Here is a 23,106-nt window from a genome sequence, read left to right as displayed (position 1 = left end):
GTCCCTAGACAAATTTTGACTAAAACCAGGATTGAATTTTACCAATTCTTAATAACCGATCTTTGTCCAAAATTTATGTATTGATAACTTTCTTTTTCTTATTCTGAGAAACACTTGACCGAGCTACCGGTTAAGATTCCATGAGCCCCAAAGTGTTTTTTGATAGTAACCTATGACACAACTTGAAATGCCCATCATCAGCGTGAATGGATGGGCTGCCTGAGAAGGATACCATGCTAAGTGCCTTCTAGTAAATGGGGAAGGATGTCTTTATTAGATTTTTCATTTAACAGATAACAGGCTCTAAATAGAAATACAAAAAAGGCACATTTTGATAGTTAAGAAGCAAATCAGCCAAGATTCCTAACTCCTGAGGCAAGCGGATCCAGAGGACAGCAGATTGAAGAAAACTGCTTAAGACGTCCTTGGTGATCTTTAGATTAGGTCTGTGCCAGCTCTAGCGTTTGCTCATTACCTTGGGGTCTTAGCCTGCAATTGAATGAAAAGTTTTTATCAGCAGGATGGTTGTAAACAAACATTGGGTTGCTTGTAAATTGCTAGCACAGTGCCGTGAACACAATAATGTGTCGTTCTTAGGGTAGCGCGGAGGGACAGTCCTCTGAGAAGAAATGCAGAAAATAGCTGTTCTACTTACTTCACCGAATCCAATGATATTAATAGTTCTATTTGTTGTAGCTTTTTCTACAGCTTTAAGGAAATTTTTGAAGAAACTTTTCTTTAAAACTTCTCTCACATCATAATCAAAATACTGTCATTCTGTTTCCACAGCAGAAGAGGGGACCCCTCTCCATCCTCAGTTCTGATAGAACATCAGAAAAAAACATGCTACTAGTAGGTTAGTGACGAAACTCTTCAACAACATTAGTTTGCAAAGAGAAAAAAAAAAACTAAGAGTAAAAGAATTGGTGAGGAGGTTTTTTAAGTTGAAAAAAAAACTTCAAAATCAGGAAATAGGCAAATTTTATCAGATGCCTAAATCTAAATGCAGCTCGAAAATAATTTCCAACTCACTGTGGTCCAATTCTCTTTTCACTGACTCCTTTTTGCTTAGCCAGCACGAAAAAGGTGTCAACGAGGTGGCAACAGGCACAATAAATCTTTTTAACAGATTCCTATACTTGTGTGTCGGGGAGTGAGGGCGATAGAGGTAGAATGCACAGAGCAAAAACCAGCGAGCGTCTCGGTGACAGCCTACCTTCGCTCCTAAATACTGCGGGGGGCGGAGCCGAGGCTAGGGCGGGGCCCGAGGCCGGGGCGGGGTCCGGGCGGGGCGGGCTGCTTCCGGGCCTCTCCCCACCCCTTTTCCTCCGTGCTCCTCCCACACGTATTTCACCACGATCCCGAAAGGCCCAGCGACTAGGAGAGTCACGTGAGGGTGGGTGGTGGAAGTGGAGGCTTGTCTTGGCTGTTTCTTCGTCTCCATGGTGTTCGGAGGTGGGCGGCTTTGACGGAGAAGCAACTGCAGCTCAGGCGTGGACGGGTGAGTCCTGGGACTGTGAAGGTTTGAGGAGACAGTCTTTTAGGGAAGACGAAAGGAAGGCGGATGCGAAACAGCTTTAGAGACCAGACCTCTGGGGCCAGCCGTTTGTCTGCTTTGGGGTCAGGCGACTTCTCTGGTCGAGCGGGACAGCTGTCTCCCCCTGATGTGTCCAGACTGGGGCTTGAGACCAGTCCTTAGTCCTGCCTGCTTCGCTTCCTCAGCTTTCCTTCACTTCTCCCAGTCCCTTCTGCCTGTCCCGGGAGAACTTCTACTTCCGAGTTCCCAGCGGCAGGGTTCAGTTGAGCGCCGACGTCCCTCTTCTCACAGGCGACCAGGGACCATCCTTGGCATCTGGGGATGTGGTTGGAAGTGGGTGGGGAGCTTATAGTTAGGTCTCTGATGAGGGGAAGTTTTAATCACTGAAATGAAAAATAAATGGGGACCTGAAGGGACAAAACAAAGTGCAGGTTTCCTGGACCGTTCAGTTTTTATCTTTCCCAGTGTCTTACCCATTCTCTCTCAAGTTTCCTTCTCACTATCCTATCCTGGTCCGCAATACGATGTTTTGAGAATGAGCCGGGCGTTATTGACTCAGTGTAAAAATGTTGGAAGAAGAGTTTAAACCGAACTACTTTTTGAGTTCCTCCCTGTGTAGTAGTATGGTTTCTTTATCTTCTCTTTCAGATGCCTAAAAAGTATTGTAGATACTTGCGCGTATATGTAGAATAACCAGTTTATAGTTAGGACTAGAGTAAAATACTTTATTCTCTTTGTGGTACTTGGAAAGACATATTTACTTTCTGTTTTATAAGTAGATGTGTCTGTGAATTTGGGGGCAGTTTCTCAGGTATACCTTTGTTTATGGTAAAATATTCCTTTGAGTCACAGGTGCACGTGATCTAGCAAGAGAAAGGAATGAAACAGTTTGGGGTTGATAGCTGTTGGAGAGTTTAGGTTTCATTAAACGATATGACAAATTAATAAAATGTCAGCATCTTGAGACTTAGGTGTTGGCCACGTTGACCATCCCATTATCCTCTTGGCGTTGCCTACGGTGTTGAGTTTCTTAAATATTGTCTCATCCTAAAACCTTTTTAGAACTCACTCCCTTGTTTGTGAAAACGTGGCTCTGGCTTCCAGCTGCTCTCAGTGTCCTTTTAGTAGCTCAGTTGTGTGGGACTCTTTGAGACCCCATGGACTGTAGCTCACCAGGCTCTTATGTCCATAGGATTTTCCAGGCGAGATTACTGGAGGGAGTTGCCATTTCCTTCTCCAGGGGATCTTCCAGACCCAGGTATTTAACCTGTGTCTCCTGCATTGCTGGCGGATTCTCTACCACTGAACCACATAGGAAACCCTCAGTGACCTTACTGAAGGTTATAAGACACAAAGTAATGCTAACAAAAAGTAAAGATTCAGGGGTTGGTTGTGTACCTGGGGAGAAAAGGAAAATGACAGAAACTAATATGAGCAAGAGAACAAAAGAGTGTATTGCTATCTTCGTTTATAATCTAGAGAACATTTACTATGTAGCATAGACTTTGCATTCCCAAGAGGTAACTCTTGAGACTGACTTTCCTGTGTTTAACAATGGTATGTAATTTATCCTATAATGCAGTATTATGTAAAATAATAACTGAAAGACTTAATTGACCCTTCAGATTTTATATTATTCAGAAATATAGGACTGAGTAATTGACAAAGTTATTACACCTAATTTGGCCACTTTTTCCATCTTGACCAATTTTTACAATGACTGCGACACTTGCTAAATGTTTACCAATTTTTTTCCACATGGAGTAGTTTTTTGTTTGGCCACGTCATGTGGCATGTGGGATCTTAGGTCCCCAGCCAGGGATGGAACCTGCGCCCCTTACGTTGGAAGCATGGAGTCTTAACCACTGGACTGCCCTTGAGTATAATTTTTTTTTAATATTTCCTTTAAAAGAGAACTAACTTTTTAAAAAGTTTACTCACAACTTTTTTTTTCCCCCACCAGAAAGGAAAATGGCTTGATTTTATGCTAAGGGAAAAAGTCTATTCTTTTTAAGTAGATTTTTACTCACTTAAGTAAATTCTGAGAAAATTACTAATGCTTTTTAAGACATTAAATATTGCTATCTCAGAATAGTTGAGAAGAAAATACAGGGGTAGTATTTTTAAATATTTTATATTTCCTATTATAAAAGTAATATGCATTTATTTTTGAAAAACAGAAACATTATAAGAAATACAACACTGAAACTTGAAATCCTAATTTATCTTTTCCCATGCCAACAAGTAACCACTACTTCCTCTTGCTTTGGGTTGGGCATCAGTGTGGAGAAGTTGAGTTTGGGGTCAGACTCCCTGGGAAAGATGGCATTGATAGCACTGGGCTTACATCCTACAACCTCAGAAACTCCAGAAGAGAGAAAATTTCCCTTTTTCTGATTCTATTATAATAGAATTCTGTTACAATAGCAAACTACTCTGTGGCCTTACTTGGGTCATCGCCCATCCTAGAGACAATCTCTGTGACCAGACAGATGGAATGCCGTGGGTGGTCAGAATTGGATCTTCTTCCCACTGTGGAGTAGGATGGAGGGAGATACAGTTTAAAAGCACATGAATTAAGGGTAGGTGACATATAGTTCCCAAAGGAAAATTGAAGTGTCATTTCCTGGAGAAGGGAGAAAGATTGCTGGGCAGGTAGTAATAGCAGATGTTCACTAAAATAATTTTACATGTATTTAAAAAAATTAACTGCTTTCCTTTCCCAATATAAATTATTTTTTACAGTTTGCATGTTGATTTTTCCTTTTTAAAATGTCTACTATTAATTTATAGAACTTGAAATTTGAACTCTTTGAGTGCACCTATTTGTATTGTTATTACATGTATAAGTACCCATGCTCTGGAGTACTCAGATTTTCCAACTTTAAATATGTTGTATATTTGGCCAGTTTGTTAAAATTGATTATTGGTAAGCATTTTTTGTTGTGTGTGAACTTGATTATATAAACTGCAGTTTATAAATAGTAAATAAATGTTTTAAGTATTTAAGTATATGTAGTAAATATGATTACATACTTGATTCTTTAATTATTTCATATTCAAAAATCTGTATAGAAACTACTTAATTTTGAGCATTGTTTAAGAAATAAATAATTGTCACTAATTGCTGTTACTGAGTGTTAACTTTAAAATTATAGTTAACATTAGTATCTTGTTTTGTATCTTCATGGATTATTCTGATGATTCATTATATTTTAAGAGCAAATATAATTGATGCAGCGTATTGTTTACTCCACTTTCTTGTTTTCATTTAGAAGATGTTAGTAGCTCAATTGAGTGGTTGTTTGAACTGTACTTGCTAACACTGGTGGCACAGGCTTTAGTTTAGGCAGACAGGTCTCTATTCTAAAACTCAACTCCATCACTTCTTGATGTTGAGTAAGTTACTTAATCTCTCAGAATTTGAGTTTATTTGCAATGAAAATAGTAATATCTCATAGGGATTTTTTAAGGATTAATTAATATATGCCAAGTGCCTGGAATTTAGCAGATTCTCATAAATGTGATTGTTGTGTTTTTCAATTATTTATGTATTTATTTGGCCACGCCAGGTCTCAGCTGTGGCACACGGGACCTTTTTTAGTTGTGGCACATGGAATTTTAGTTGCGCCATGTGGGAACCAGTTCCCTGATCAGGGACCAAACCCAGGCCCCCTGCATCGGGATCACAGAGTCTAGGCTGCTGAACCACCAGGGAAGTCCCTAAATGTGATTGTTAACAGTGACAATAACAAAACATAATGTCTAAAAAGAATTTATTTTCCCAACTTGAGAATGTTTAGCCCAGAGAGTTTAAAATAGATAGATGTTAGAGGAATTAAGTTCTTTATTCAGTTTGTCTGGATTTTAGCGGGTTTTAAATTGCATGTTGCATACATAGCAATAAACTAGAAAACTTTGTTTAAGCTACACAATTATTAGCAGACTGCCCAATTTGTAAAGATTGCTTAGGCTTATACAGCTTCATATAAAAAAAAAACCCAAAACAACCCAATTGAAAAATGAGCATACTTAAATAGACATTTCTCTGAAGAATACTCACAGATGACCAACAGGCACATGAAAAAATGCTCAATATCACGAAGTATTAGAGAAATGCAAATCAAAACTATAATGAGGTATCACCTCACACCAGTCAGAATGGCCATCATTAAAAAGTTTAGGGAATTCCCTGGTGGTCCAGTGATTAGGACTCAGCTCTTTTACTGTTATGGGCCCAAGTTCAATCCCTGGTCCAGGAACTAAGATCCTGCAAACTGTAGGGCATGGCCAAAAAATTAAAAATCTACAAATAATAGATGCTGGAGAGGGTGTGGAGAAAGGGGAACCCTCCTACACTATCGTTGGGGATGTAAATTTATACAGCCACTGAAGAGAACAACATGAAGTTTCCTTAAATAACAAAGTAGAACTACCATATGATTCAGCAATCTCACTCCTGAATGCACGTCCGGAGAAAACTCTTAATTCAAAAAGATGCATGCACCCCAGTGTTCATAGCAGCACTGTTTATAATAGCCAAGACATGGAAGCAACCTAAATGTTCACTGATAGGTGACGATAGATGAATGGATAGGAAGATGTGGGATGTATGTGTATTGTGGAATATTTCTCAGCCATAAAAAAGAATGAAATAATGCCATTTGCAGCAACATGGATGGGCCTAGAGTTTATTGTATTAAGTGAAGTAGGACAGGGAAAAACAAGTATCATATGATACCATTTGTATGTGGAATCTAAAAAAAATGATATAGATTAGCTTATTTAGAAAACAGAAATAGACTCACAGACATAGATAACAAACTTAGGGTTACCAAAGGGGATAGTGAAGTGGTGGGGGGAGATAAATTAGGAGTTTGGGATTAACAGATACATCAGATCAGATCAGATCAATCGCTCAGTTGTGTCCGACTCTTTACGACCCCATGAATTGCAGCACACCAGGCCTCCCTGTCCATCACCAACTCCCGGAGTTCACTCAGACTCACATCCATCGAGTCAGTGATGCCATCCAGCCATCTCATCCTCTGTCGTCCCCTTCTCCTCTTGCCCCCAGTCCCTCCCAGCATCAGAGTCTTTTCCAATGAGTCAACTCTTCGCATGAGGTGGCCAAAGTACTGGAGTTTCAGCTTTAGCATCATTCCTTCCAAAGAAATCCCAGGGCTGATCTCCTTCAGAATGGACTGGCTGGATCTCCTTGCAGTCCAAGGGACTCTCAAGAGTCTTCTCCAACACCACAGTTCAAAAGCATCAATTCTTCGGCGCTCAGCCTTCTTCACAGTCCAACTCTCACATCCATACATGACCACAGGAAAAACAGATACATACTAATATATAAAATAGATAAATATCAAGGACCTATATTCAGTATCTTGTAATAACCTATAGTGGGAAAGAATCTTAAAAAAATATATTTATGTATAGCTGAATCACTTTGCTGTACACTTGAAACTAACCCAACATTGTAAATCAACTATACTTAAATAAAAAACACAAAAATAAAAATTGCTTAATTCAGGTATAAATGTCAGGATGGGGAAATGTATTGAGTAAATTTTACACAAACTCTGAGCTCAGTAAAGGTCAGTAAGAGGAAGATAGCTTGTTCCTTTTAAATAAGTTCAGGATAATACTCCTGCAAAACAGTAATACTTTGAGAACATGATATACTGGACACCTGCAGGTGGAAGAGATAGCAGTTTAGAATGTTACTTGAAAAACCAGAAGAGGCAACCGTGGAACTGAACAACTGTGAGAACTGATTGACATCAAATATCATTAATGATCTGGGGGTGGGAGTTTAAATACTGCTACATTGAGCAGAGAGGTGTTGGCCCTATTAATGAGAAAATAATCAGCTAGAGCTGGATTAATTTTTTCCCCCTAAACTAACAGAGTAATCAGTTTTGTGTTTTTGCAAATTGTAAGGATTCCTCGCCAACAATAATAAATTTAAAATAGGGTTACTGAGTATGAGAAAAAGAAAACTTCATGGAAATCTTTAAGAGATAAATCCTTATCATTCATGTGAGGCATACAAGTAAGGTTTGGATTTTCCTTCAAAATGATTTTGTTTTAAATTGGTCATTTAAAACTTAAAATGCCTATCTTAATAATCTTGCTTGTTCAGAGTCAGACAGTTACTGATGTCTATTTATAAGCTCTACTTACAGTTCAGATTTTTCATGTTAAAGTTTGTTCATTGGAGTTATTGGACTTAAACCAGCAAGCTAAAGTTTACATTTTTAAAAACTAAACGTGAAATTTGTCCACTATCCTAGTAGGATTAAATGAGCATTCTGTAACATGGCACATGAAGGGCATTAGAATCTAGCTGTAATATAACTTCATCTCTCTACCTTCTCTTCCTGTTCCTTCTCCCATGTTCTAGTCATAGTGAACTACTTTTTGTTCCCCATACGATTTATGCCTTTTTGTGTCATTATGCCTTTACTTGGGCTGTTTGTTGTACTTAGAATGCCTCTTCACCATCCTACCATCTTCCAACTGGTGAGTTATTATTCATCTTCAGATTAGATTAATGAGTTGTTCTTCAGTTTGTGTATTTCCCTCCACTTTCAGGTGGTTATTTGCCTTGGTGGTTCCCATATTTATTTATTTATTTATTTATTTTGCTGAAGAGTTTTTATTATTATTGAGCTGTATTTCACATATAACACTATATTATTTTCAGGTATATAACAATGATTTAGTATTCGTATCTATAAATCTTAACACCCATCACCACACATAAGTAGACATTTTTTTTCTGATTACAATGATAACTTTTAAGCTCTATTTTTTAGTGATTTTCAAATGTACAGTATTACTATAACCACCATGCTTTACATTATATCCCATTATTAATTTGTAGCTGGAAGTTTGTATTTTTTACCCCCTTTATCTATTTTGCCTACTCCCAGACCCTTGAATCTGAACTCTGTACTTGTGAATTCAGATTTTTTGTTTTTTGCTCTTAGGTCCACACATGAGATCATACAGTGTTTGTCTCTCTCTCTGTCTAACTTACTCCACTTTGGCGTAATGTCTTCAAATTCCATCCATGGTGTCACAAATGGCAAAGTTTCCTTCTTTATGGTTGAATAATTTTCCATCATATACACACACATATTTTCTTATCGATTCATCCATCGTTGGATACTTAGTGTATTTTCGTGTCCTGGCTTTTGAACTAGTGCTACAGTGAACACGGGGTGCAGACATCTTTCAGATAGTCATTTTTTTTTCTTTCAGATAATTATCCAGAAGAAGAATTGCTGCATCGTGTGGTAGTTATTATATTTTTAACTTTCTGAGAAACATTCGTACTATTTTGCATAGTGGCTGCATCAATCTACACTCCTCCAACAATGCACAAATGTGTCCTTCTCTCCACATCCTTACCAACACTTATTTCTTGTCTTTTTGATGATAACCACTTTCATAGGAATGAGGTGATACTTCATTGTGGTTTTGATTTGTACTTCCCTGATGATTTGTTATATTGAGCATCATTTCATGTGCTTATTGATCTTATGTATGTGTTCTTTAGAAAAAATGAGTATTTTGCCCATTTATAATTGGATTTTTTTGCAGTTGAGTTATGTGAGATCTTTATATATTTTGGATACTAACCCCTTATCATATATTAATATATGATTTGGAAACATTTTCTCCCATTTGGTAGGTTGCTTTTTCATTTTGTTAATGATTTCCTTTGCTGTGCAGAAACTTTTTAGTTTGATGTAACCCTGCTGTTTGTTTGTGCTTTTTTTTGCCTTTGGTTTTGGTGTCAAATATAAAAAATTCATCATCAAGATTGATATCAAGGAGCTTATGACCTAGAATTCCTTTTAGAGTTTTAGAGTGTTAGGCCTTATATTAATGTCTTTGATTCATTTTGATTTAATTTTTGTGTATGGTATAAGTTGAAGTTGGGTCCAGTTTCATTCTTTTGCATGCTGCTATCCAGTTTTCCCAACAACACTTATTGAAGACTCTGTGCTTTTCCCATTGTATATTCTAGGCTCCTTTGTTGTAAATTGATTGTCCATATATGTGTGCATTTATTTCCCAGTTCTTTCTTCTGTTCCAGTAGTCTGTATGTCTGTTTTATGCCAGTGCCATGCTGTTTTGATCATTATAGTTTTGTAATATAGCTTGAAGCCTGAAGCCTCTATCTTTGTTCTTCCAGTAGTTATTTTTTGAGTTTTTGATGCAAACTTTTGTGGAGGACAAAGGATGTGTTAAAGGTCTGGAAAATGTTAAAAAGGGATCTGGAAGTACAAAGCTTAAGGGTGAGCCAACAGTCCACTTCAACTGTGAAAATACTGAAAAAAGTCCTGGTATATTCAAGCAGTCTCTTCTGGTAGAAGAAAGTCAAAGGAACTGGGGCATGTCCTTTGGATTCTGAATGGTTAACTCTGAAGCCATTTTATGAACTGTCATGTGCCACCTGAGCCTCCAGTAAAAACAAAAACGGGCTTTCCTAATTAATTCATGAATCTTCATGAGTTGGACCACCATAGAGGCCATCTGGCCTGTGTCTTTTGCAATGCTGCTTGCTCTTGGAGGAGGGACAATCGTGTCTGATGGATAAACTCTTCTCTGTTTCTGGTGCCACTTTGTCAGCAGCTTGTAGAAGTGGTGAAAGAGGATAAGCAGTGATCTTGGCATCCACCAAGTGTAAACACGCTGCGTATCATGACTGGCTGCTTTGCCCATATTTATTTTTTTAAAAATACTCTTCTTATTTTGTGGAGAAGTTGTATGTATTTTCCTAGAGAATGAGTGATTCTTGATGCCATAAACAAGGCTTATTCACCATCATCTCCTGAACACTCAACAGAGTACCTGTCTTATATACAAGCTCAGAACACGTTTGGTGAATAAATGAGTAATTACGATATTTTATCTGCTTTAAAAATCAGAGTAGAAGTAAGATATAATTTAATAGATTAAGTCTGCATTCTGTAACCTTTATCAGACTGATGCATTTAGAGAATTTACTTGGACATTCCTAGAAAATTCTATCCACACGTTCTGCCACACATCAATTATTTTCTTTTCCTAATATGTGCCTAAGCACTAGAAAGAGAGAAATAAAACATATTCTACTCATTAAGGAGCTCACAGTCTAGTGGTGGAGACAGATGACTTATAACTAAATTTTATGATAATTAAAATTAAAAATCAGTTTATTACTTTTACTAAAGACGCTTCAGATGCTCAGTAGCCACAGATAACTAGTGGCTACTGTATTGAACAGTGCAGATAGGAAACCTTTCTTTCATCCTGACATATTCTATTTGACAGAACTGTTGTGAATACTATAAATACACTTAAATCTACATTTTCTAGTTTCAGGTGGTAGTTCATTTTCATTTCAATCATGTCCTTTCCTTGTTCAAATAAAACTTCCTTTTAGATTTGAAAATTGTGTTTTTAAAAATGATCAAGTAGATTCTATTGTAATGTGTTTCAAATAAAGCAGCATTACCAATTTTCTCAGGCCTGTAATCTGTGATAGCATTTGAATTAAGTAGTTTCATAATTTGATTTTCAACTTAAGGTTGATATCATTTGACTTTCTATCCTAATAATTCCTGAAATGGTAAGGAAGCATAATGGTTAAGAGCAATGGCTTTGGAATCAGAGAAACCTCAGAGTTATTGAGGATCAAATAAGGCAATCAAAAGGATGATTCACATGGGGAGCTGGCAGGACAGCGAATGGGGCATGGAACACGACAGTGAAATTTTTAATCAGGCTACTCAGAAGAGCACACTATTTAAAACTTCTGAATTGTTTATTTCTGGAATTTTGCATTTAATATTCTTGGGTCAGTGTTGACCATGGGTAATGGAAACCACAAAGAGCCAAACTGCAAGTAAATGGGGACTTGTGTACTCCGAACAGTTTTGCCTCAGTAGTGAGGTAAATTAGCTTTAATCTAAATACTGCTTTGGCCTAACCTAAAAAATTTAAAAGCGAGACTTGAACAGTCAAACTCTTTCCAAGTAATTTATTCGTGTCCCAGAACCAAGCTCAAGAATAGGTTCAGGAATACAAAAATATCCAGCACCCAAAAATGTAAAATTCACAGTGTCTGGCATCCAATCAGAAATTACTAGGCATGCAAAGGAGCAGGAAAATATGACTCATAATGAAAAAGAAAAAGAAAAACTGAAACAGAAGTGACATGGGTGATAGAATTAGTGGAGAGGGAGGTAAAACAGTTTTTTATAACTGTTCCATATGCTTAAAAAGCTAGAAGAAAGATTGAATGTGTTAATTAGAAACATGGAAGGTACAGATAACATCACCAACTTAATGGATATGAATTTGAGCAAACTCCAAGAGATAAAGAAGGGTAGAGGAACCTGGCATGCTTCAGTCCATGGGGTCCAGTCAGACACGACTTAGCAACTGAACAACAACAGAAGCAAAGCTATAGGTGGAAACTATAATGGCTGAGATGAAAGACAGACTTGATGTTATTAATGGCAGGTTAGACCTGGAAGAAGAAAACTTAAGCCAAGGCTTATGAAATATACAAAATGATCTATGAAGAGTTCTTGCTTGAAGTACTTAATTTTACTCTGATCAAACTTCTAGGTGTAACTTCTAGTTTACAGGAAATAAAAGGACTAGAAAAATATTTAAACCATGCTACAAGGCAGCCATTAGATAAATCCAGAGTTTGAGAAATACAATTCAGGTGTCCTGTTAAAAAATTAGGATTGTGCTATGTTTGCATAATGTGGTGAATATATTTAATATAACCTTAAAATGGTAAATTTTGTGTCTATTTTACCACTGTTTTTAAAAATTTATTGTTTAAAAAGACATTTAAAAGTATACAATTGAGAGGCATAAGGTGTATCTGCACTATTGTGCAATTACCACCACCATTCATTTCTGGAATTTTTTTCTTCTTCTCAAGCAGAAAACTTTTATACTCATTAAAAAATAAATCTCTCTTTCCTTCTCCCCACCAATCTCTGGCCTCAGCTTATTACTTTCTGTTTCTGCTATAGGTTAATCATGTATGTGGAATCATATAGTATTTGCCTTTTTGTGATTGACGTGTTTCACCTAATGTAAGACTTAAAGGTTATGCAGGTCAGAAAGCAACAGTTAGAACTGGACATGGAACAATAGACTGGTTCCAAATAGGAAAAGGAGTACATCAAGGCTGTATATTGTCACCCTGTTTATTTAACTTATATGCAGAGTACATCATGAGAAACGCTGGGCTGGAAGAAGCACAAGCTGGAATCAAGATTGCCAGGAGAAATATCAATAACCTCAGATATGCAGATGACACCACCCTTATGGCAGAAAGTGAAGAGGAACTAAAAAGCCTCTTGATGAAAGTGAAAGAGAAGAGTGGAAAAGTTGGCTTAAAGCTCAACATTCAGAAAAGGAAGATCATGGCATCCAGTCCCATCATTTCATGGGAAATAGATGGGGAAACAGTGGAAAGAATGTCAGACTTTATTTTTCTGGGCTCCAAAATCACTGCAGATGGTGATTGCAGCCATGAAATTAAAAGACGCTACTCCTCGGAAGGAAAGTTATGACCAACCTAGATAGCATATTCAAAAGCAGAGACATTACTTTGCTAACAAAAGTCTGTCTTGTCAAGGCTATGGTTTTTCTAGTAGTCATGTATGGATGTGAGAGTTGGACTGTGAAGAAAGCTGAGCACCGAAGAATTGATGCTTTTGAACTGTGGTATTGGAGAAGACTCTTGAGAGTCCCTTGGACTGCAAGGAGATCCAACCAGTCCATTCTAAAGGAGATCAGTCCTGGGTGTTCTTTGGAAGGAATGATGCTGAAGCTGAAGCTCCAGTACTTTGGCCACCTCATGCGAAGAGTTGACTCTTATTGGAAAAGACTCTGATGCTGGGAGGGATTGGGGGCAGGAGGAAAAGGGGACGACAGAAGATGAGATGGCTGGATGGCATCACTGACTCGATGGACGTGAGTTTGAGTGAAGTCCAGGAGTTGGTGATGGACAGGGAGGCCTGGTGTGCTGCAATTCATGGGGTCGCAAAGAGTCGGAGATGACTGAGTGACTAAACTGAACTGAACTAAAGATTCTCATGCCTGTTGTAGGATGTATCAGAGTTTTCTTTCTTTTTCCAATTTTTAGAATTGTGGTGGAATACACACACACCCAAATTACCATATTAACCAGTTTTAAGTGTACAGTTTGTGCTTCCCTTGTGGCTCGGCTGGTAAAGAATCCGCCTGCAATGCAGGAGACCTGGGTTTGACCCCTGGGTTGGGAAGATCCCCTGGAGAAGGGAAAGGCTACCCACTCCAGTATTCTGGCCTGGAGAATTCCATGGACTGTATGGTCCATAGGGTCACAAAGAGTCAGACACGACTGAGCGACTCTCACTCTCACTTAGTGGTATTAAGTACATTCAGGTTATTGTGAAACCGTCGTCCCTTTCAGGAACTATTTCATCTTGCAGAAGTGAAATGCTGCGTCCACTAAATAACAACTCCAGTGCCTCATCCATCTAACTCCTGGCAACCACAGTTCTGCTTTCAGTCCGTGACTTTGACTATCTTTGTGCCTTATGTGGCCTCCCAGGTGGCTCACTGATAAAGAGTCCACTTGACAATACAGAAGAGGCAAGAGACACAAGTTTGATCCCTAGGTTGGAAAGATCCCCTGGAGTAGGAAATGGCAGCCCACTTCTGTATTCTTGCCTGAAAAGTCCCATGGGCAGAGAAGCCTGGTGGGCTGTAGTCCATAGGGTCGCAAAGTTGGGCGTGACTGAGCACATGGGCGTGCTCGCGGGCACACACACACACACACACACACGACTCAGATCTTTTTCTGACTGATTTATTTCAGTTAGCCTAATGTCATCAAAATTCATACATGTTGTAGCATGTTTCAGGATTTCGTTCCTTTTAAGGCTGAGTAATATTCCATTGTACTTATACACCACATTTTGTTTATCTATTCATGTCATGAACACTTGGGTTGCTTCTGCCTTTTGGCTGTTGTGAAAAGTGCTGCTATGAGCATGGATGTACAAAGACCTATTCAAGTCCCTGTTTTCAGTTATTTTGGATATATACACCAGAGTGGGATTGCTGAATCATATAGTAATTCTGTTTAATTTTTTGAAGAATTGCCATACTATTTTTTGTAGTGGCTGCACCATCTTACGTTCCCTTTAGTAGTGCACAAGGATAATAAATAAATGCCATTCTACTGGATGTGGATAAATTTTATGTTGTTGCTAAGTCACTTCAGTCGTGTCCGACTCTGTCTGACCCCACAGATGGCAGCCCACCAGGCTCCCCGTCCCTGGGATTCTCCAGGCAAGAACACTGGAGTGGGTTGCCATTCCCTTCTCCAATGCATGAAAGTGAAAAGTAAAAGTGAAGTCACTCAGACGTGTCCGACTTAGCGACCCCATGGACTGCAGCCTACCAGGCTCCTCCATCTGTGGGATTTTCCAGGCAAGAGTACTGAAGTGGGGTGCCATTGCCTTCTCCAAATTTTGTTATGTATAGCTAATAAGATTAGGGTTGTCGGGAGAAAAAGGTCATATGTGAAGAAACCATTTTAGAGAGACTTCAGAAAATACCAAAGATACATCATTTTTGTGTGGATCCTTGTTTGAAAAACCAGCTATATGTTTTATGGAAGTTTGAATATGTATTATTAATAGTATTGGAAGATATAGGAAATTGCTATACTTAACAATGGTATTGTAGCTATATAGTAAAATATTATTGAAATATTTAGGGATAGAGTTTTAATGTCTGTAACTTTGAAGTGGTGAGTTTAAAAATTAACTTGATAGACATAGATAAATAGATGAACAAAATAGATGAAATGTTAATTGTTCAGTTTAGGTATGATGTTCATAATAGTATTCTTTGAAATTTTCTGAGTGAAAGTTTTTAAATGAGTTGCAAAGGTTTGATGTTATATTTTATTTTCTGGAAAAGAAGCCATCTTAAATTTGCTTTTACTTTTATAAGTAATTTAATTTAATCCTTAATACTTTTATTTTCTCTCTCCTTTTTTTAAATTAGTTTCTCTTTATAATTGATTTTATGGGCTTTGTCTTCCAGATACTGCACTCTTATTTTGTTAATTTCCTAAGTATGCAATTAGTGTGCATCTTAAGAAGTGATTTTTGTGTTCATCCTGACCAATGGAATATGCATTCTTTCTGTATACCCCAGATTTTGAAGGAGCAATTCAACTGTCAAAGCATTGGATGACTCCTATTACACATTTAACCCAGAGGTTTTAATTTTATGCTTTATAGGAAAATGGCTGTTAATTCACTGATAATTTCTTTCCTAACTGCGTATTTTCTTTAAGCTCAGATTAAGGTCTCTGTTCAGCTTCTAGGTTCTGTGTGTACTATATGTATTAGGATTCATGAAGTGTAATTTTTTGGTTAAGAGGATAGAGGGCAGAATATTGTTATTGTGGGAAACCTAGGGTTCTACTGTAAGAAACATTCTAACCTGTGAGTCTGGGTGGTGATTATTTAACTTGTTTACTAGTCAGTTTCCTGAATATGAAGCATTTCCAGTTTTATTTCTATAGTGTATGGTGGGAAGAGAATGAGACAGAGAGTTACAGGATCTGGTTTGTTTCCAACTTTGCTGCTAAATATCTTTGTCATCTTGATGAAGTTGCTTGAAGTATCATCCTCTCTGGCTTGTTTCCTCTCATACTGAAAATTTGAAAATTTCTGAGGTCTCTTTTAGCACTTAATATTCTGTTATATTGATCTTTTTTTCTTTCTTCATATTTTATCTCAGTGTTTGCAAGGGTATTGTGGCAGACTGTGTACTGAATGCTCTTGATTGTGGCAGCCTGTATACTGAATCTTTTTGTCAAAATGTGTGAGTTTCCTTTTGTTTTTAAATAACAACAAAAGCCTTTGTCTTTTTACCCCATCAATTGCCCTACTTTTTATGGCAACAGGAACTTATTATTTATACTGAAAAATACATTTACTTTAATTCTTCCTTCTGTATAGTAAAATAGACATGTGAAGTAAAGTAGTAGGTTATGTTGTACAAGATAGTCTTTATTTGCCCCCACTATTACTTCACCCTTCTCCATCCTACTTTGTACTCCAGGAAGCTGACCTTTATGGACTACATACTATGTTCCATTCGCTCTGGTATCCAGTAGGGTTTGGCTAATGACAGAGGGTGGAGAATGAGTCTGGGTATGTACATTTTTTGGTGCCTTCTTTGTAGGTTGGTAATTATGATTGGCCCCTGAACAATGTAAGGTTAGGGACACCAATACCCACCCAACCCTAAACAGTTGAAAATCCACGTATAACTATTGAATCCCCCAAAACTTAATTATTAGAAGTCTACTGTTGACCCGTGTTAGAAGGCAGAGATACTGAATAGTATCTTCTGGACTAAGAAGAAACTTTGAGACCAAAAACAAAGCAGGCAGCTCCATAAAGTACATTGATGAAGTTTCTTTATAGCTGCATGACATGCTGCCATAAGGGGTACAGGGGAATTCAAAGGACCCAAAGCTAAAAATAGAATCTGACTACTATGTTGTAATATGTATCAGACTTTCATTTCTGTTTAAGGCCAGATAATCCATTATATGTACACAGCATACTTTGGTTTTCTGTTGATGGACATTTGGGCTCTTGCCACCTTTTGGCTATTGTGAATAGTGCTGCTATATATTCTTTTAGAGATAAGCTTAGAGTTGCAGCTGTTAGATTACATGGTAATTCTACATTTGACTTTTCCATAGTGGCTACACTGTTTTACATTTGTACCAAATGTGTACAAGAGTCCAATTTCTTCATATTTTCTCCAACACTTGTCATTTTCTGCTTTTTGTTTGTTTGCTTTTGTTTTTTGGTAATACCCATTTCCCTAATGACTAATAATGGTGAGCATCTTTTCAAGTGCTTGTTGACCATTTGTATATCTTCCCTGGAGACTTATTTGTTGAAATCCTTTGTCCGTTTTTGAATTGAGTTGTTCATTTTTTTTCTTGTTGTAATAGATAGTTTCGAGTCAAAATACAAGGTTTCTTAGAAATGGTGAAGTGATTCCATGGATTTGAAATGGTTTTTAGACTAGAAAAAAGCAAGTGTCCATTTCCTTGATTAGATAGCAAGGATAGATAATAGATAAATTTATGATTAGAGTCTTACTTTGCATAAATGTTTGCTTTAAAAGGAATATATTTAGGCGTTATGTGTTTATGTAACATTTTAGTGAAATTTATGTTGCAAAATATAGTTTTTATTTGAATTATCACTGTCAGCAGCATTCTGTTACCTTCCAAACATTTTTTCATCACTCACTTCATGTTAGGTATTGTGCTCAGAATTTTCTAAGCATTTTCTCATGTAATTCTCCTTAAAGTTCTTTGCAGTAAGTGTTACTATCCCTGTTTTATGGAAGCACAAAGTTGCCAAAGTCAGAAACACAGGTCTTACTGACTTCAAAATTAATGGCCAGTAAGAGGTTGAGTTAGTAAGGTCTGGTATCTAAAATTAATTAATTAACTAGATAACCCTGAGTTAGACACAACTGTCTGGGCCTCAGTTTATTAAAACAAAGCCGAACAAAACAAAATATGTAATACAAGTTTATATACATGTTTAGTAGAACTTTGTGATGTTCTAATTTTGCTTTAATTAAATTCTTAAGTTTAAAACAACATTTTCAAGTAAATAAATGAAAGTCCAAAATCACTGCAGATGGTGACTGCAGCCAAGAAATTAAAAGATGCTTGCTCCTTGGAAAAAAAGCTATGACAAACCTAGACAGCAGGATATTAAAAAGCAGGATCATCACTTTGCTGACAAAGGTATAGTCAAGGCTGTGGTTTTTCCAGTAGTTATGTACAGATGTGAGAGTTGGACCACAAAGAAAGCTGAGCACCATAGAGTTGATGCTTTCTAACTGTAATGCTGGAGAAGACTCCTGAGAATCCCTTGAACAGCAAGGAGATCAAACCAGTCGGTCCTAAAGGTAATCAACCCTGAATTTTCATTGGAGGGACTGATGCTGAAGCTGAAGCTCCATTACTTTGGCCACCTAATTCAAAGAACCAACTCATTGGTTAAGACTCATCATGCCGGGAAAGATTGAGGACAGGAGGAGAAGAGGGTGAGAGAGGATGAGATGGTTGGATAGTATCACTGACTCAATGGACACGAGTTTGAGCAAACTCAAGGAGATAGTAAAGGACAGAGAAGCCTGGTGTGCTGCAGTCCGTAGGGTCGCAAAGAGTAGGACCTGACTGAACAACAACAATAGTTTTGTTTTAATGAAATCCCAAAGTTTAAAACAACATCTTCAAGTAAATAAGTGAAAGTCTTAAAAAAAGTGTACCTGGGTAAATAGAAATTGAAGTAAAGGTTAAAAAAAAGAAAAGCAGCCTGTGAAATATCTAATATTACTGTCAGCCTAGCAGGTTTGTTTGTAGAGAGAACATAAATATAGACAGATTGTTATAAAAGAGTATCAATAGAGATGTCTGTTGCTGTGAATGCTAAAAAATTCCACTGAAATTGTTATTTATATAGAAAGAGACTTCCTTTGGCAGAAATGTATCTTATTCTTACAGATTGGCCTGTACTGCTGACCAATCCTTTGCTGTTGAATGAGACTCTGAGAAACATGTCATGGACTCACAGTTGACTTCTGACATGGAATTATTATGACATTTTAATCATGGACCCCATTTTCCATTTCTGGAAATTGAGTATAATGCAAATGGGAGAGTATTCATTAGAGCGTTTTAAAATATAAAGTTCTCTGAAAATGCAAGGTGATATTCTTTTAAAATATTGATTCCTTCATTCTGTCTTCACATATCATTTCTACATCACAGTAGGATTTAGAGCTTTTAATTTAATAGTGGAAGTGAAAGTGTTAGTTGCTCAGCCCTGTCCAACTCTACAGTTCACAGCAACCCTGTGAACTATAGCCCATCAGACTCCTCTGTCCATGGAATTCTCCAGGCAAGAATGCTGGAGTGGGTTTCCATTCCCTTCTCCAGAGGATCTTCCCAACCCAGGGATGAAGCCTGGGTCTCCTGGATTATGGGCTCTTATACTGTTTGAACCACTGGGAAGCCCATAAAATATTTTTTTCTATGGTATATATTGTTGTTGATCGAAAATTTATGTTTTCCTTATTTTAAAAAAATGTACTCTTTGTGGAATCAATCTCAGCTTTTTGTAAAGTTAGATTTAGTCAACTACTATTTTTGCTATACATTCCCATGTTACACTTTATGGGCAAAGCAATCAGACTTAACAATGAATGAATTCAATGATTAGCAAATTGTGAATGAGGTTATGGTTGTAGGTTTATATAGGCCATTTAGGTTTGTTCTGTTGTATGAGTAGATTAACTCAATCTAATATTAGCTTTTGAATGGTTGAGTATCATTAAGAAAGAGTTTTATATTGTATACTTCACATATAGCTATGGCATATAGCATAAAAAAAGAGTACATGAAACAGATATGTACACTTTAAATAATAATTTTAAAAAGTGAATCATGTAGATAGCATCACTCAGGCCAAAAGAATATTTCCATCACCCCAGAAGTCCCCGATATGCCCTTCCTTGATCACACAGCCTGTTGTGTGTTGGCTTGTTATGATTTCATTTACTTGTTTATGGCTTAAGTGAAGTTGTTTTGATCTGAGGGTGTGTTTGTTTACATCCAGGAGGCTGTGTCAAGATGATAGCATCAAAATTTTTGTGCTGCTGAGTGCTTGTTGATGTGAACATATGGAGGAGTGACTATGTCGTAATGAACATTTAAACTTTAAATACCAAGAACTTGAGAGGACTTACTGAGAATGTTCAATCTGGGCAAGGCTACTCTTTACTGATCTAAAATAGCTCTCCAAAGACGTGCTGTAGCGAGGCTGCTCTTTGCCAGCAGTGATGAAAACTGTGCAGTCATCCTGTGAAGGAGATCGTCTCGTCCGCCAACACTGGTGCCTTCCTTCCACTAACATCCAGCTCTAGCAACAAGGGATTTCAGTTTGCACTGGCAGCTCTTGGTTGGCTAAGCTGACTCTTCTGAAAACCAACTCATAAAAAGGTTCCCCTCAGCTAAATTTGGACTTAGTTCTTCATCTCCTCTTTGTCTGGAAAAATAGTGTATTCATTTGAATCAACTATCCACAGCAGTCTACCACTGATTTGGAGTATGTTATTTCTTTATTTACTTATAAAGAGACTATCCTGTATGCTGTTGGCTTGTGACATATTATCATGTAATTCCTGCAGTGAACCTGGGTTAAATAAGTTATTGGCAAAGACAGTCTCAGTCTCTGAACATAATTTGCTAAAACAATTTTATCTCTTCAGGAGATAAATTATCCTCCAGAATTTTGATGATAATCATGATTATGTGTATCCTTAAACACTTAGTTTTGTCTGGTTGTGAACTTTATATAGATGAAGTCTAACCATTTATATTCTTTTATGGTATGCTTCTCCAATGAACATTATATTTATGAGGCTTATCCTGTGTTACTTGTAAAGCATTTTGAGGGGGATGTAAATTTTCCAAAGTTAATTTAGTAATTCCTTTTTAAAAATGTTTTATTTTGAAGTAAAAGTGTGTAAAAAATTAAGGTACACATAAATGAGTATGACATGAATCCCTGTTTATTCTTTTATCTGCATTAGGAATTAGGACATGTTTATTATCCCTTTAACTGTTGATTAACATTTGAGTTGTTGCTAGTTTTGATTATTATAAACACCATTACTGTGAACATTTTGTTCGTATCTCAAAATATGTTTGAACTTTTCTACAGTACAGTTTCAGGGTTAGGAACTTCCCTGGTGGTCCAGTGATTAAGAATCTGCCTTCCAGTGCAGGGGACATGGGTTCAAGTGCTGGTCAGGGAACTAAAAACCCACATGCCGCAGGGCGACTATGCCTGTGTGCCGCAACTAGAGAAGCTCAAAGTGCCACACCTAAAGAAAGCCCACAGACCGCAACGAAGACTCAGCAGAGCAAAAAAAAAAAAAAAAATTTGCAGGGTTAAAGGTGTTCATGTTTTCTATTTATCAAGATAATGTCAAAGTTTTCTAAAGTGATTAAGCCAATGTACAGTTCCAACATCAAGTGTGAAAGTTCCTATTGCTCCACATCTTCCCAAGTGACGCTAGTGGTAAAGAACCTGCCTGCCAATGCAGGAGATGGAGGAGACACAGGTTCAGTCCCTGGGCCAGGAAGATCCCCTGGAGAAGGGCGTGGCAACCCACTCCAGTATTCTTGCCTGGAGAATCCCATGGATAAAGGAACCTGGCAGGCTACAGTTCCTGGGGTCACACAGAGTTGGACACTACTGAAGCAATTTAGCACGCAAAGCTTCATGTTGTTGGACTTATTTTATATCTCACCTCAGAACATAGGTAAAATCCATTAAGTCTAGAGGAGAGGAAAAGAAAAAAATCTCAACCCCTGGGAGAGGGGCAGGAAACTGTCAGAAGCTGAGATCTTGAGAAGTCTACATCTGAGGAAGAAGAGACAGGGTCACTGAGAAAGCCCTGTGCACAAGATCCAGTGGCACAAGGTAACTGCTGAAAATTGTAGTTATCCTGGGACAACGGGAAACCTGTTGCTACCAGGCTAATATGCACCAAGTAACGAGAACTCAGAGGGAAAATGACATATTACATACAAAGGAACAAAGGTAAAAGTTACAGCACACTTTTCAGAAATGATGAAAGACAATTTCTGTTGTTTTTTTCTTCACTCCTGAATTTTCAGGTTTCTCTCCAATATTATATAGTTTTTTCTATTTAAAGAACTTTATGTAGTTTTTTAGAGCAGGTCTATGGGCAAAGAATTCTCCTAGAATATCATATTTTGACTACAGATCTTATTTAAATCCTGTAAAGAATGTTGGATTTTTTCCTTTAGTGAGCAGTTGGCCTCGTTAGGTTCAGGCTGCAAATTCCACCCCACCTTTTACGGGCTGTAGCTGCAGTGTCAGATCAGTTTTCCTGGCCTTTGCAGTGCTATCCGTATTTGTCCCTTGTGTGCCCCGCACAGTGGCCAGTCTTGAACTTTAGTGTGATCTACCTTGCACCTTAGTTCATAGATCCTTTGCTGTGCTGCTTAAGATAAAATCAACGTGTACCTTGGAGGTGAGCTCAGGAGGTCATACGGAACCTATGGTTTTACTTTATTGAGTGCCCCCTTTCTGTGATATCCTCAACACTCACTTGCTCCCAAGGACCGCTTTTCTTTTAATTCAAGCCTAGAATTTTCCTTTCCCTACCCTGTCACATAATTCAAGTATATGAGCCTCCTGGGTCTAGTGACCAGAGGATAGAAAAGTAGAAGAGATGACCGAGAGCTCCTGGGGCACAGTTCCTTGGGTTAGAATTTTTTTTTCCTTTTTTCTGGTTTTAGATGACTTACCAACTGCTGGTTCCTCGGCACTACGGTAGGAATGGTTTGTTGCTTGAGTGGGAGAAAACAAACAAAGGCAAACACACAC

At 37.7% G+C, this 23,106-nt stretch overlaps 1 protein-coding gene and 1 long non-coding RNA gene across 3 annotated transcripts in view; one reads left to right on the top strand and one right to left on the bottom strand.

Moving 5' to 3' along the window:
* Nucleotides 1-245: 245 nt before the first annotated feature.
* Nucleotides 246-1,228, bottom strand: LOC133240459 (uncharacterized). Its single transcript, XR_009734233.1, has 2 exons — nucleotides 1,033-1,228; nucleotides 246-489 (listed from the first exon to the last, which is right to left on the bottom strand). It is a non-coding gene; the product is annotated as an uncharacterized LOC133240459 (long non-coding RNA).
* Nucleotides 1,229-1,342: 114 nt separating this feature from the next.
* Nucleotides 1,343-23,106, top strand: part of MICU1 (mitochondrial calcium uptake 1) — a 217,163-nt gene continuing 195,399 nt past the window's right edge. The window contains exon 1 of one of the 2 annotated variants that reach the window (XM_061405282.1): nucleotides 1,343-1,501. The gene's annotated coding sequence lies outside the window, so the exon portion shown is untranslated. The remainder of the gene's footprint in view (nucleotides 1,502-23,106) is intronic. The other variant, XM_061405281.1, reaches the window with a different exon arrangement.

This window comes from Bos javanicus, chromosome 28, assembly GCF_032452875.1.
Source record: "Bos javanicus breed banteng chromosome 28, ARS-OSU_banteng_1.0, whole genome shotgun sequence".
NCBI classification, from domain to species: domain Eukaryota; kingdom Metazoa; phylum Chordata; class Mammalia; order Artiodactyla; family Bovidae; genus Bos; species Bos javanicus.
The sequence above is the reverse complement of the archived record's forward strand: the minus strand, read 5'-3'. Positions and strand labels throughout refer to the sequence as shown.